The sequence below is a fragment of the Bufo bufo genome, chromosome 1 (assembly GCF_905171765.1).
Source record: "Bufo bufo chromosome 1, aBufBuf1.1, whole genome shotgun sequence".
NCBI classification, from domain to species: domain Eukaryota; kingdom Metazoa; phylum Chordata; class Amphibia; order Anura; family Bufonidae; genus Bufo; species Bufo bufo.
The window spans coordinates 684,913,859-684,928,397 of NC_053389.1; positions in this window are offsets into that span (position 1 = coordinate 684,913,859).

Here is a 14,539-nt window from a genome sequence, read left to right on the forward strand (position 1 = left end):
ATCTGGACCGATTGCCCTGTTAGACTTTAAATTCACCTATAACATCAGCATCCAAAAACACTGGGGCTGCAGCTTTACAACTAGCAATAATGCCATGGCCATACAAACTATGATTTTGAAATCCACCTTCTGAAAATACTGAACAAAAGTAACTATTTAAACGGCCTTATCCCCATCAATATATTGACTCTGCCCTTTTTAGTAATCCAGCAATTTTTTTTTATTCCTGTCACTAATATACCTGAAGAACATTTTATCTCCATTCTTAATAGATTTTGTCATTTCTTCTTTCTTTGAAGTTTTCGCTGTATTAATAATATGTTTTTCTCCTTCCCCTAAAAATTTATACAGTTCTCTATCAGCTACACCTGGGACCTGGGAACCAGATTGAGGCTCTAGAGTGGTCATATCAGAGGAGGAGAGTGGTGACAGCGGCAGCAATAAAGATCAGATGCAATGTATGGCCAGAAACTCCCAGAAAACTGCCAGGGCCAGACCTGCTTCTGTTATGGTCATCTCAGGAGCTGGTGGTGCTGGTCATTCTGTGGATACTGTGGACAAAAAGTGCCATACCTAAGCCAAGCTTGGCTGCTGCTAGCTCTGTGCAGAGGGTGTGAGTGTCTTCCATCTGGCAGTGTTTCTCCACAGTGCCAGAAGACAGAAGCATTGCTGTGTGCAATATCTGCAAAAGTAAAAAAAGCCATGGACATTTAAACACAAACAGCTCTGTTGCAGCATATGATGTGGCATCACGAGTTACTGTGGGAAAATATAAGTGGCCTCCAGCTAGTACAACAAGAGTGTCCTTCTTTTCCTAGTCTCCTTTGCTGCAGCAGGCCGCATCCACGTGCAGTACAGTGTCCTTGTCATTGACACCTTCAGTTACTATTTCTCCCACTTAGACTCGTCCTCTTACTCCATCAATAATGGAATGTGTGGCCAGGAAAATTTGCTAGTGCGCAAGATTAACTTACACTTGGATAAGTTACTGGATGTGCAGTTACTGCCATACTACTTGCGCTAAGCCTTGCAGGAATATACCTAGCCACCATTATTTCTCCAAAAAAGCCATCCCTGCCATGTACTGTCATGTGCAGTAAAATGTAGGCCCCTCCTGGGAATTCTTGCTGTGCGGCAAAGAATGTCACCATGCATAATTGTGCAAACTGCCACCCCCCATTGCCGATTGTGTCCCAGGTTTTTTAGGAATGCCGAGTGGTGATGCTGCATCCTTACTAGTTTCTGTGTGTTTAACAGTGCTCCCTGGATACAGTCGCTCCATAGGGTTAGGCTTCGAAGCAATAAAGGGGAAAGTTGTAGGGTGGGAGAATAAGTCGAGACTTGGTAAAAATTAAACTGCTTTCCTTAAAGGGGTTCTGCAGTTTGTTTAAACTGATGATCTATCCTCTGGATAGATCATCAGCATCTGATCGGTGGGGGTCCAACACCCGGGACCCTCGCCGATCAGCCAGTATCAACTGCCTCAGGGTGCATTTGCGCCCAACATTTTTTCCAGAAGATCTTAAATACTGCAAGGACTTTGAAAGGATCATTAACAAGTGCTCTTATGATCTAATGTTACTAACCATTGATCGCATACAGACAGCAGTGGGGGAAATACAAGCACAAGTTTCCGCCACTGAACAACAGCTAAGAGATTCCATAACATCGGAAGAATTTAGCCAGCTGAAGGATTCAGTGGATTTACATATCGCAACATACAAGAAAGAAACGGAAGACAAGAAGAGATCCAAGTTTCTACGCGATTGTCACTTAAATAAAGTATACAAATGGCAAGATACCTCATCCCGCCAGAAGTCGGGTTACAGAATGCCAGCAAAACCAGGATCTTACACCTCCAGTTCCAGAAACGAATCTACAGGACCACAGGAGACTCGCTCTTTTTTTTCAGAGGGGCAGTCGGCGTCCGCGTGGAGGAGGAGGCGCGCGAGGCGTGCAGGCCGCAAGCACCGCAAACACTGGCGAAGGGATGGGACTGAGCCAAGTGATCCAGACGCGCTCTCAGGTAAGAGCACGTCTCTTGTGATTAACCTGTCTTCCAGGAGTCTTAATCTTGATCAGATGAAATCCCTACAAAAAGGACTTTCTTTCAGTCCATCCACCCCGTTTGACTCTTTTCAGTTCGATGTTGATCTTAACCATTTTTTTCACAAGCTGAGATTAAAGGCGCATTTTATGGAATCTAATGAAAAACCGCAACATGTGCATGGGGAGGAGGGGGGACATTCCGGCCTACGCCTGGTGGATCTGGGTTTAAAAAATAAGAGTGATTTTATGCTTCCAAAGGTTTATCATCCGATTGAAACGTATGTTCAATTAGTTAGTAAAGAGATACAGAGTCAAATGGATTCTATAAAGAGGGGTGAATTACGTTTTTCATATAATGTGACACCACAAGAAAAAGTGGCTATCGGATCCTTAATGGAGGATAAGGATCTGATTTTAAAGCCTGCTGACAAAGGGGGCGCGATTGTCCTGATGGACAGAGTTAAATATGTGGCAGATGTAATGCGTCAGCTCTCTGATAGAAATACGTATGAACAACTACCAAGCGACCCAGTTTTTCGAATCAAAGAAAAAATTGTGCAAACAGCTTTATCCTTGGGGGTCATTGATGGGAAAATGTTTACATTTTTGATTAATCATACACCGATTACCCCGGTTTTCTATGTTCTTCCCAAGGTGCACAAGACTTTAATTGACCCCCCAGGGCGACCCATTGTGGCCTCTGTAGGGTTAATATTATCACCTCTAGCGATTGTATTGGAGAAGGCACTGATGCCTTTAATCAAGGATACTAAATCCTTTTTGTCTGATACACAACACTTTCTCAATACAATTGTTAGTTTGAAATCCATTCCTCCTGATAGTCTTCTGGTAACCATTGATGTGGTTAGTTTATACACCTCTATTGACCACATAGGAGGTATTCAAGCGGTTAGATCCCTGTTGGATAGAAGTAAGTACACTAAGAATGAACAGGAATTTTTCTACACCTATTAAAACTTGTGTTATATGAAAATTACTTCATGTTTGAAGATAACTTCTATCTGCAACGGCGTGGGACCGCGATGGGGTCGAACGTGGCCCCGCCCTATGCAAATGCATATATGTCGGATTTTGAGGATTTACATGTATATAATACCACTTGGTATCAGAATAATGTCCTTTTATGGAAAAGATTAATTGATTACATTTTTTGCATATGGGCGGGGCCACATGAGACCCTATTGGCCTTCCTCGACCACTTGAACCATATACATGAAGAGTTACAATTTACGTTAGTCTGTGACAATCATAAGGTGAGCTTCCTTGATACCATGGTGATTAAGGACCAAAGTGGTATTCTTTAGAAAAGATACAGACAGGAATAATATTCTTCACTTCTCAAGTGCTCATCCACCAGCATTGAAGAAGGCCATTCCTAAATCCCTGTATCAGCATGTGCAAAGAATTGTTTCTGACCCAGATACACAACTTACCAGGATTAATGAGATGACTAGTAGATTTGAGGAGAGGGGATACCATGAAAAACTAGAATGGAACTTGATAATCCTGGTAATATTGGGGTAACAAAATCATCTAGAGTGGCACTGGTGCACAAGTTTCATGCCTATAATCAGAGGCTTGACAATATTATACATAGACACTGGCATTTATTGGGGAAGGCATACCCCATGATTGAAGAATTTAAGAACCCACCTTTGATATGTAACAAAAGAAACCCTAGTTATAGGGATAAACTTGTGCACTCTGACATTGGGAGTACAAAAATGGCATTGAAACAAATGGTGCTAGCAACTGAACGTAAGGGCACTTTCGCATGTTTGTACTGTCTACAATGCTCTCATATAATTAAAGGTTCTACATTCCACCATCCACATAATGGGCGGCCATTTCCTATTGAAGGTTTTTTCACCTGTGAATCCACTAATGTGATCTATTTGATAAAATGCCCTTGTGGTTTGCTGTATATTGGAGAGACAACACAAACAATTAGGGATTGCATTGGGAAGCATAAATCTACAATTAGAACTAAAAATCGAATGTTACCCATTCCGTTCCATTTTGATCAGTGCAAACATACCATAGCCCAGCTTAGGTTCCAGGTATTGGAACAGGTTAAAAGATCTAGGAGAGGTGGAGATATAAAGAAATTGTTATTACGTAGAGAGGCCTATTGGATCCATATGTTGGACACTCTGTATCCGAGGGGCCTCAACAGGGATTATGAGATAATGCGTATTTGACATGTGACTTATTCATATACTTTATTATTTCTTTCAGACATCTAATAACCATTGAGGGATCCCACACCTAAAAATATGGTCTCTGTTATGTTTAATTGAGATATTTCAAAACATGTATTCTGTTTGTTTGCTTCTTATGCATTATTTAACATTGGTTAATTTTGTGACACTTTGGTCCGCCCCCCCCCCCCTTTTGTTGGGTGGGTGACGTCATGATGGGCGGTAATATCTCTCTATATATACCTGCTTCTTTGAGTATACCTTCACCTGTTGATAAAGGCATGTTTGCCGAAACGCGTCCTGGTTGTAGGACATATTGATTTGATGCAAAATAACATCGCGACTATACAAGACACGACTGCTGGGATTTCTTTTGGATTTCAAGTGGAGATTGCTTCCTATCCCGTGCGGCGTGCACTGAGTGAGTGTCGGCTGATTTCTGTTTTGTAAACAGTGAGAAGGCCGCGGCGCTGCTGGAGCACCGCTGCCTTCTAAAACAGCTGATCAGCGGGGTTCTCGGGTGTCGGACCCCCGCCGATCAGATGCTGATGATCTATCCAGAGGATAGATCATCAGTTTAAACAAAGTGCAGAACCCCTTTAAAGAGGACCTTTCATCTGTTTTACTTATAGGAGCTAAATACCTGCACTTGCGGGGTAACCCCGCTGATGCTGCCACTAGTTTTTTTTTAAACATCGCTCCTACGCCCCGCTGCGCCCTCCTGAAGTATGCTAATACCGAGCATCGGTACAGGGAGGAGGAGATGCCAGGGTTTCTCAATGGGCGTCTCCTTCTCCCTGGCTGTGCCACGATCCAATCACATCGGAGAGCGTCACAGCCAGGGAGTGCTAAACTGCTTCTGATCCTGTCCTATGCCCAGCCTGGCAGTGCCTACTGCTTATGATATAGTCTGTCCTGCAGTCCCTTACTGCTTCTGTTCCTGTGTTTGTCCTGCCTTCATGACAGGGTCCCTGTGTTCTCCGGAGGGAGGATCTCTTGTCTGTGTGCAGCTCTGCCTGAGACCACCATGCTTCCTTTCCGCTTGGGGTCCAGACATCTGCTTCTGTGCTGGATCCCATTTGTCTTTTTGTCTGATCCATGTCCTGTGTTTTCTTGGGTTCCAGTTCTGTTGTCTGTTCCACTGGTGCTTGCACCTGCGTGGTTCTTTGCAGGTAGGCGCCAAGTAAACCGGGACCTTCGTCAAGGAAGGACAACGTTTTGTCCGAAACGTGTAGGAAGTTTGGCACTTGCAGTAACCCGTAGCTTGAACAATGATGTCACTAGTATCGCTCCACGAGAGCGTGAGCTTTTAACTTAATAGCAAGGAGAAACACCACTGACCGGGGCGTGCTCCAGCAAATAACAAGATACCGGACCCGACACACAGCCTTTAACCAAGCCTGCAGAGGGAGTTGGATAGGTTCTTGGCAATAACCAAAATCAATTACCTTTCCCAACTTGTTCAGGACCCAACTAGAGGGACGGCCATACTGGACTTTGTATTAACCAATTGATCTGACAGAACAACAGATGTGCAGGTTGGGGGACACCTGGGAAATAGTGACCATAAAGTAATAGCCTTCCAATTGTCATTCAAAAGAGTGTTTCTTCAGGGAGGAACAAAAATACCAAACTTCAAAAAAGCTAAATTCAGCCTACTAAGAGAGGCCATAGGCCTAACTAACTGGGACGAAGTCCTCAAATATAAAAATACAGCCACAAAATGGGATATTTTTAAAAGCATCCTAAAATCTAATTGCGAGAGGTACATACAGTGAGGAACAGTATTTGAACACCCTGCGATTTTGCAAGTTCTCCCACTTATAAATCATGGAGGGGTCTGAAATTCACATTGTAGGTGCATTCCCACTCTGAAAAAAAAATCTGGAAATCACATTGTATGATTTTTAAAGAATTTATTTGTCTTCCACTGCTGAACATAAGTATTTGAACACCTGAGAATCAGCAAGAATTCTGTCTCTCAAAGACCTGTTACTATGCCTTTAAAAAGTCCACCTCTACTCCACTCATTAATCTAACTTAGTAGCACCTGTCTGAGCTCTTTAAAGACACCTGTACACCCCACAGTCAGTCAGACGCCAATTACTACCATGTGCAAGACCAAAGAGCTGTCAAAAGACATCAGAGACAAAATTGTGGACCTCCACAAGGCTGGAAAGGGCTACGAGGCAATTGCCAAGCAGCTTGGTGAAAATAGATCAACTGTTGGAACAATTGTTAGAAAATGGAAGAGGCTAAAGACGACTGTCAGTCTCTCTCGGACTCGGGCTACATGCAAGATCTCACCTCGTGGGGTATTACTGATGATAAGAAAGGTGAGAAATCAGCCTAGAACTACAAGGGAGGAGCTGGTCAATGACATGAAGAGAGCTTGGACCACAGTTTCAAAGGCCATTGTCGGTAGAACACTACGCCGTTAGGGTTTCAAATCATGCATTGCACGGAAGGTTCCCCTGCTCAAGTCATCATATGTCCAGGCCCATCTGAAGTTTGCCAATGACCATCTGGATGATTCAGAGGAGGCATGGGAGAAAGTCATGTGGTCAGATGAGACCAAAGTAGAACTTTTTGGTCTAAACTTCACTCATCGTGTTTGGAGGAAAAAGAAGGATGATTTGCAACCCAAGAACACCATCCCTACTGTGAATCATGGGGGTGGTAGCAACATGCTTTGGGGGTGCTTTTCTGCGAAGGGGACAGGGCGACTGCACTGTATTAAGGAGAGGATGAATGGGGCCATTTATTTTGAGATTTTGAGCAACAACCTCCTTCCTTCAGTCAGAGCATTGAAGATGGGTCGTGGCTGGGTCTTCCAACATGACAACGACCTGAAGCACACAGCCAGGATAACCAAGGAGTGGCTCCATAAGAATCATATCAAGGTTCTGGAGTGGCTTAGCCAGTCTTCAGACCTTAATCCAATAGAACATCTTTGGAGGGAGCTGAAACTCTGTGTTGCTCAGCGACAGCCCCGAAACCTGACAGATCTAGAGGAGATCTGTGTGGAGAAGTGGGCCAAAATACCTGTTGCAGTGTGTGCAAACCTGGTCAAGCACTAGGAAACGTTTGACCTCTGTAATTGCAAACGAAGGCTTTTGCACCAAATATTAACACAGATTTTCTTAGGTGTTCAAATACTCATGTTCAGCAGTGCAAGACAAATAAATTCTTTAAAAATCATACAATGTTTTAAATTCTCTCTCAGAGTGGGAATGCACCTACAATGTGAATTTCAGACCCCTCCATGATTTCTAAGTGGGAGAACTTGCTAAATCGCAGGGTGTTCAAATACTTCTGTTCCTCACTGTACCTTATGTGTATAAAAGGTTAAGGAACAAGAACAAATCTATTTGGATAAATAGAACTGCAAAGAAAGCAATAAATGACAAAAAGAAAGCATTTAAATCACTAAAACAGGAGGGTAGCGAGGAAGCACTAAAAAACTATCAGGAAAAAAATAGAATATGTAAAAAACAAATGAAAGCAGCCAAACTAGAGACCAAGAGATTAATTGCCAAAGAGAGCAAAACTAACCCTAAAATGTTCTACAATTATATGAATGGTAAAAAGTATAAATCTGAAGGTGTCATCCCTCTACAGAATAATGAGGGGGGAGTTGCAGGGAGTGATGAGGAGAAAGCAAAGCTATTAAATATTTTTTTCTCCACTGTATTCACTGAGGAAAATAAACTGTCAGATGAAATGCAGAATGCAAATGTAAATTCCTCATTAAAAGTGCCCTGTCTAACTCAGGAAGAAGTACAGCGGCATCTTAAAAAGATTAAAATAGACAAATTGCCAGGACCAGATGGCATACACCCCTGTATCCTAAGAGAATTAAGTAATGTCATAGCCAGACCCTTATTTCTGATATTTAAGGACTCTATACTGACAGGGAATGTTCCACAGGATTGGCGGAGAGCGAATGTGGTGCCAATAGTCAAAAAGGGTCCAAAAATAGAGCCCGGAAACTATAGGCCGGTAAGTTTAACATCTGTTTTGGGTAAACTGTTTGACGGTCTTCTAAGAGATGTTATCTTGGAGTACTTCAATGAAAATAAGCAAATAACGCCATATCAGCAAGGCTTCATGAGGGATCAGTCATATCAAACTAATTTAATCAGTTTCTATGAGGAGGTAATATATGGATGTAGTATATCTGGACTTCTCCAAAGCATTTGACTGGAACTTGCTTGGACTGGGAGAAAATTTCTGTATGTGGGTAAGTAACTGGCTCAGTGATAGAAAACAGGGTGGTTATTAATGGTACACACTCAGATTGGGTCACTGTCACTAGTGGAGTACCTCAGGGGTCAGTACTGGGCCCTATTCTCTTCAATATATTTATTAATGATCTTGTTGAAGGCTTGCACAGTAAAATATAAATTTTTGCATATGACACTAAACTGTGTAAAGTAATTAACACGGAAGAGGACAGTATACTGCTACAGAGGAATCTGGATAGATTGAAGGCTTGGGCTGATAAGTGGCAGATGAGGTTTAACACTGACAAATGTAAGGTTATGCACATGGGAAGGAATAATGCAAGTCATCCGTACATACTTAGTGGTAAAACACTGGGTAACACTGACATGGAAAAGGACCTCTGAATTTTAGTGAACAGCAAACTAAGCTGTAGAAACCAGTGTCAGGCAACTGCTGCCAAGGCCAATAAGATAATGGGTTGCATTAAAAGGGGCATAGTCCTGCGACTTTACAAATCACTAGTCAGACCACACATGGAGTACTGTGTACAGTTCTGGGCTCCTGTGAACAAGGCAGAACAAGGCAGACATATCAAAATTTGAGTTATTCACTTTAGAAAAAAGACGACTGAGGGGAGATCTAATAACTATGTATAAATATATCAGGGGTCAGTACAGAGATCTCTCCCATCATCTATTTATCCCCAGGACTGTGATGAGGGGACATCCTCTGCGTCTGGAGGAAAGAAGGTTTGTACACAAACATAGAAGAGGATTCTTTACGGAAAGAGCAGTGAGACTATGGAACTCTCTGTCTCAGGAGGTAGTGATGGTGAGTTCACTAAAAGAGTTCAAGAGGGGCCTGGATGTATTTCTGGAGTGTAATAATATTACAGGTTATACTGTAGTTACTAGAGAGGGGTCGTTGATCCAGGGAGTTATTCTGATTGCCTGATTGCAGTCGGTAATGTATTTTTTCCCCTTAAGTAGGGAAAATTGGCTTCTACCTCACAGTTTTTTTTGCCTTCCTCTGGATCAACTTGTAGGATAACAGGCCGAACTGGATGGACAGATGTCTTTTTTTCAGCCTTATAAGCTATGTTACTATGCTACCATGTGTGTGTTTAAACACCATCCACTCTCAATAAGGGACAACTTTCTAATATAAAAAAGAATAACGTGTTTGTGCAGTCTGCTTTTAAACATGTTGTTTGCTAACACCATCAACCATGTGTTTGATATACACTCACCTAAAGAATTATTAGGAACACCATATTAATACGGTGTTGGACCCCCTTTTGCCTTCAGAACTGCCTAATTCTACATGGCATTGATTCCACAAGGTGCTGATAGCATTCTTTAGAAATGTTGGCCCATATTGATAGGATAGCATCTTGCAGTTGATGGAGATTTGAGGGATGCACATCCAGGGCACGAAGCTCCCGTTCCACCACATCCCAAAGATGCTCTATTGGGTTAGGATCTGGTCACTGTGGGGGCCATTTTAGTACAGTGAACTCATTGTCATGTTCAAGAAACCAATTTGAAATGATTCGAGCTTTGTGACATGGTGCATTATCCTGCTGGAAGTAGCCATCAGAGGATGGGTACATGGTGGTCATGAAGGGATGGACATGGTCAGAAACAATGCTCAGGTAGCCCGTGGCATTTAAACGATGCCCAATTGGCACTAAGGGGCCTAAAGTGTGCCCAGAAAACATCCCCCACACCATTACACCACCACCACCAGCCTGCACAGTGGTAACAAGGCATGATGGATACATGTTCTCATTCTGTTTACGCCAAATTCGGACTCTACCATTTGAATGTCTCAACAGAAATCGAGACTCATCAGACCAGGCAACATTTTTCCAGTCTTCAACAGTCAATTTTGGTGAGCTCGTGCAAATTGTAGCCTCTTTTTCCTATTTGTAGTGGAGATGAGTGGTACCCGGTGGGGTCTTCTGCTGTTGTAGCCCATCCGCCTCAAGGTTGTGCGTGTTGTGGCTTCACAAATGCTTTGCTGCATACCTCGGTTGTAACGAGTGGTTATTTCAGTCAACGTTGCTCTTCTATCAGCTTGAATCAGTCGGCCCATTCTCCTCTGACCTCTAGCATCCACAAGGCATTTTTGCCCACAGGACTGCCGCATACTGGATGTTTTTCCCTTTTAACACCATTCTTTGTAAACCCTAGAAATGGTTGTGCGTGAAAATCCCAGTAACTGAGCAGATTGTGAAATACTCAGACCGGCCTGTCTGGCACCAACAACCATGCCACGCTCAAAATTGTTTAAATCACCTTTCTTTCCCATTCTGACATTCAGTTTGGAGTTCAGGAGATTGTCTTGACCAGGACCACATCCCTAAATGCATTGAAGCAACTGCCATGTGATTGGTTGACTAGATAATTGCATTAATGAGAAATAGAACAGGTGTTCCTAATAATTCTTTAGGTGAGTGTATATGTCAGCGTCTCTCTGACATCATTTGCTATTGCTATTGCATTCAAGAGCTTAAAAGTTTGTGTGTATGTATGTGTATGCAAAACATCTGATTCCTAGGTGACCTCAGAATGTGATATATCAATTCTTCAGGCTAATTGCAGTATATTTGATAATGTACAATCAATTCGGACACAAATCAATTTTTTATTTTATTTTTATTTGACTAATCGGACAAAAAATTAATTTCCAGACATTCACTAGACCAGTTTAAAACTTTCTATTTTTATTTTTTGCCTTTGGAACATTTATTTATTTTTTTTGCTACAATTTATGTCCATATTTGTCTCTTTAGTATACTACTATAACAACAGAGTACTGGGGATTGCTTGGAAAGATTCTCTGTGTCCCTCCATCTGCAAACATGTTAATCCACATACCTAAATAAATTCTTCTTGCCATTATTTCCACTGGCCGGCAGCTTCTCTGCCAGATAAACGTTGAATTAACCAGACAACTCAAGCTTCCTCAGCTCTCGTGCACTTGTATGTTTTCAGCTTGCCTACCCTCATTTTCAATGCTTGAGTGGGGATTTCTCTATTTGTTAGTGAAACAATGCAAGTTCCCAGGGCTGACTGATGATGATGACATCACTGTTGCTCAAGTGGAAAAGAAAAAGAAGGGGACTAGCAGGAGGTGTTGTGGGTATTGCATAATGTAGTTCCGATCGTGGGAAATTGAAAGCAGCTGCTGGAAAACTGTCCGTGCCAGCAGTTTGTAGTTTTCATGTAGCAACAGAAAGGTTTTAGTGATGAAATATAAAACACATATCATATGATTCTGTGAGAGCAATACCTGTACGATAAAAGTCACTCTATAAATGAATAATTTGTACAAAAAGCTAGCCGAATCGTAAAATATTCTTCTCTATGGTTATTTAAAGAGCATTTCTGACTAACAATATTCACACTGCAAGATCTAAGCACCAAAGATTAGATGGAGAGATGGGCTTCTTCACATGGCAATGCCCTGAGCACAGACCAGTGAGGTGGAACACTGACTGCACTACAGGTCCATACTACAGAAAAGTAGGCAATTCTAATGCCTCCAGGTTTGTTGACCCTCTATGAGGATGTTAGAGCATGCCACAATTCTATACTCATGGATTCTCAAAAAGGTACAGTTTAAGTCTAGATTCCTAAGGGTGTCATATTCAGGATCCATGTAAATAAGGCTGCATGCATGAGCCCTGAAAGGAACACTAAACCTAGAAATCCATTTAAAGCCTAAACACAAGGTTAAAGGGGTTCTGCAGTTTGTTTTAAACTGATGAGCTATCCTCTGGATAGATCATCAGCATCTGACCGGCGGGGGTCCAACACCCGGGACCCCCGCCGATCAGCTGTTTGAGAAGGCAGCGGCGCTACAGCAGCGCCGCCTCCTTCTCACTGTTTACCGCAGGCCCAGTGACGTCACGACTAGTCTCAACTGGCCTGGGCGGAGCTGAGCTCCATTCAAGTGAACAGAGCTTAGTTTAAACATACTGCAGAACCCCTTTAACTTACTCTCAGGGTTTGCTAGTCTGCAGGATTGTCTGCATGTTCTTGAAACAGTGTTGTAGAAATCATGTAGAAAACACATACATTGCTGATGTGTTCCATTTGCGGATGGGAAATGACTAGAGGAAGTGGATTCATTTAGGGTTGTGGCTTAAGGATCATTTTGTCCTTCTGCAGACAGGGAGGCTCTTGGTCCAGCCACTTGTATTAGGCCTCTTGCACACGAAGGTTGTGCATCTGTTCCGTGCATTGGGGACCGCAATTTGTGGTCCCCAATGCACGGGCAATGTCCGTGTGGCGGCCGGGATGGATCGAGACCCATTCAACTTGAATGGGACCGTGATCTGTCCGCACCGCAAAAAAATAGAACAATTTCTATTTTTTTGCGGTGCAGAGGCATGGACAGAAACACCACAGAAGCACTCCATAGTCCTTCCGTGGGGTTCCAATCTGTGCTTCTGTTCTGCATCTCCAGAATTGCGGACCGATTCAAGTGAATGGGTCAGCATCATATGCGGGCCACAATACGGCCACGGACACACAACGTTCGTGTGCAAGAGGCTTTATAGCCATGCACAGCACAGTGAGGAGTAGGAGGAGAAACATAGTTGATCGCCTGTGACACAGAGAAAAGGAATTAGTGGGATATTTTTTGTGCATTTTATGTGTTCTTCAGTTTTTGCCTGATCGAGCAGGGATCAGCAAAAAACGCTTCAGTTACTGATAATACAACCGTCTGCATGCGCTATGAACGGATCCGGTTGTATTATCTTTAACATAGCCAAGATGGATCCGTCATGATTACCATTGAAAGCCAATGGGGAACGGATCAGTTTTCTATTGTGTCTAAAAAAATGGATCCATCCTCATTAAATTGCATTGTGTGTCATGCCGGATCTGTTTTGCTCCGCATCCCATGATGGAAAGAAAACCACAGATTGCTGCGGTTTGCTCTCTGGTATGGGAACGCAATTTCAGAGCATTTTGGAGCATTCTGTTCTGTTTAGTTCAGTTTTGTCCTCATTGACAATGAATGGGGACAAATGGAGGTGCTTTTCTCTGGTATTGAGATCCTCTGCCTTATCTCAATACCAGAAAGTGTTAACGCTAGTGTGAAAAAAGCCTAAAGTAACAACTGCACTTTGTCACTTATTTTCCCAATATTGGTTGGAGTCAACCTATATTTAACCGCCTCCGGACCGCCTAACGTAGGATCGCGTTCCGGAGACGGCTGATTCATTCCTCCTAGACGCATATATGCGCCATCTCGCGAGACGCGAGATTTCCTGTGAACGGTAACTGCAGGTAAGCGAGTGGATCTACAGCCTGCCAGCGGCGATCGTTCGCTGGCAGGCTGTAGATGCGATTTTTTTAACCCCTAACAGGTATATTAGATGCTGTTTTGATAACAGCGTCTAATATACCTGCTACCTGGTCCTCTGTAATAAGTAGCACCAAGCACCACACTACACTACACCCCCCCCCTGTCACTTATTAACCCGTTTTTAACCCCTGATCACCCCATATAGACTCCCTGATCACCCCCCTGTCATTGATCACCCCCCTGTCATTGATCACCCCCCTGTAAGGCTCCATTCAGACGTCCATATGTGTTTTACGGATCCACGGATCCATGGATCGGATCCGCAAAACACATATGGACGTCTGAATGGAGCCTTACAGGAGGGTGATCAATGACAGGGGGGTGATCACCCCATATAGACTCCCTGATCACCCCCCTGTCATTGATCACCCCCCTGTAAGGCTCTATTCAGATGTCCATATGTGTTTTACAGATCCACGGATCAGATCCGCAAAACACATACGGACGTCTGAATGGAGCCTTACAGGGGGGTGATCAATGACGGGGGTGATAGGTGACAGGGGGGTGATAAGGGAGTCTATATGGGCTGATCACCCCCCTGTCATTGATCACCCCCCTGTAAGGCTCCATTCAGAGGTCCGTATGTGTTTTGCGGATCCGATCCATGGATCTGTGGATCCGCAAAACACATACAGATGTCTGAATGGAGCCTTACA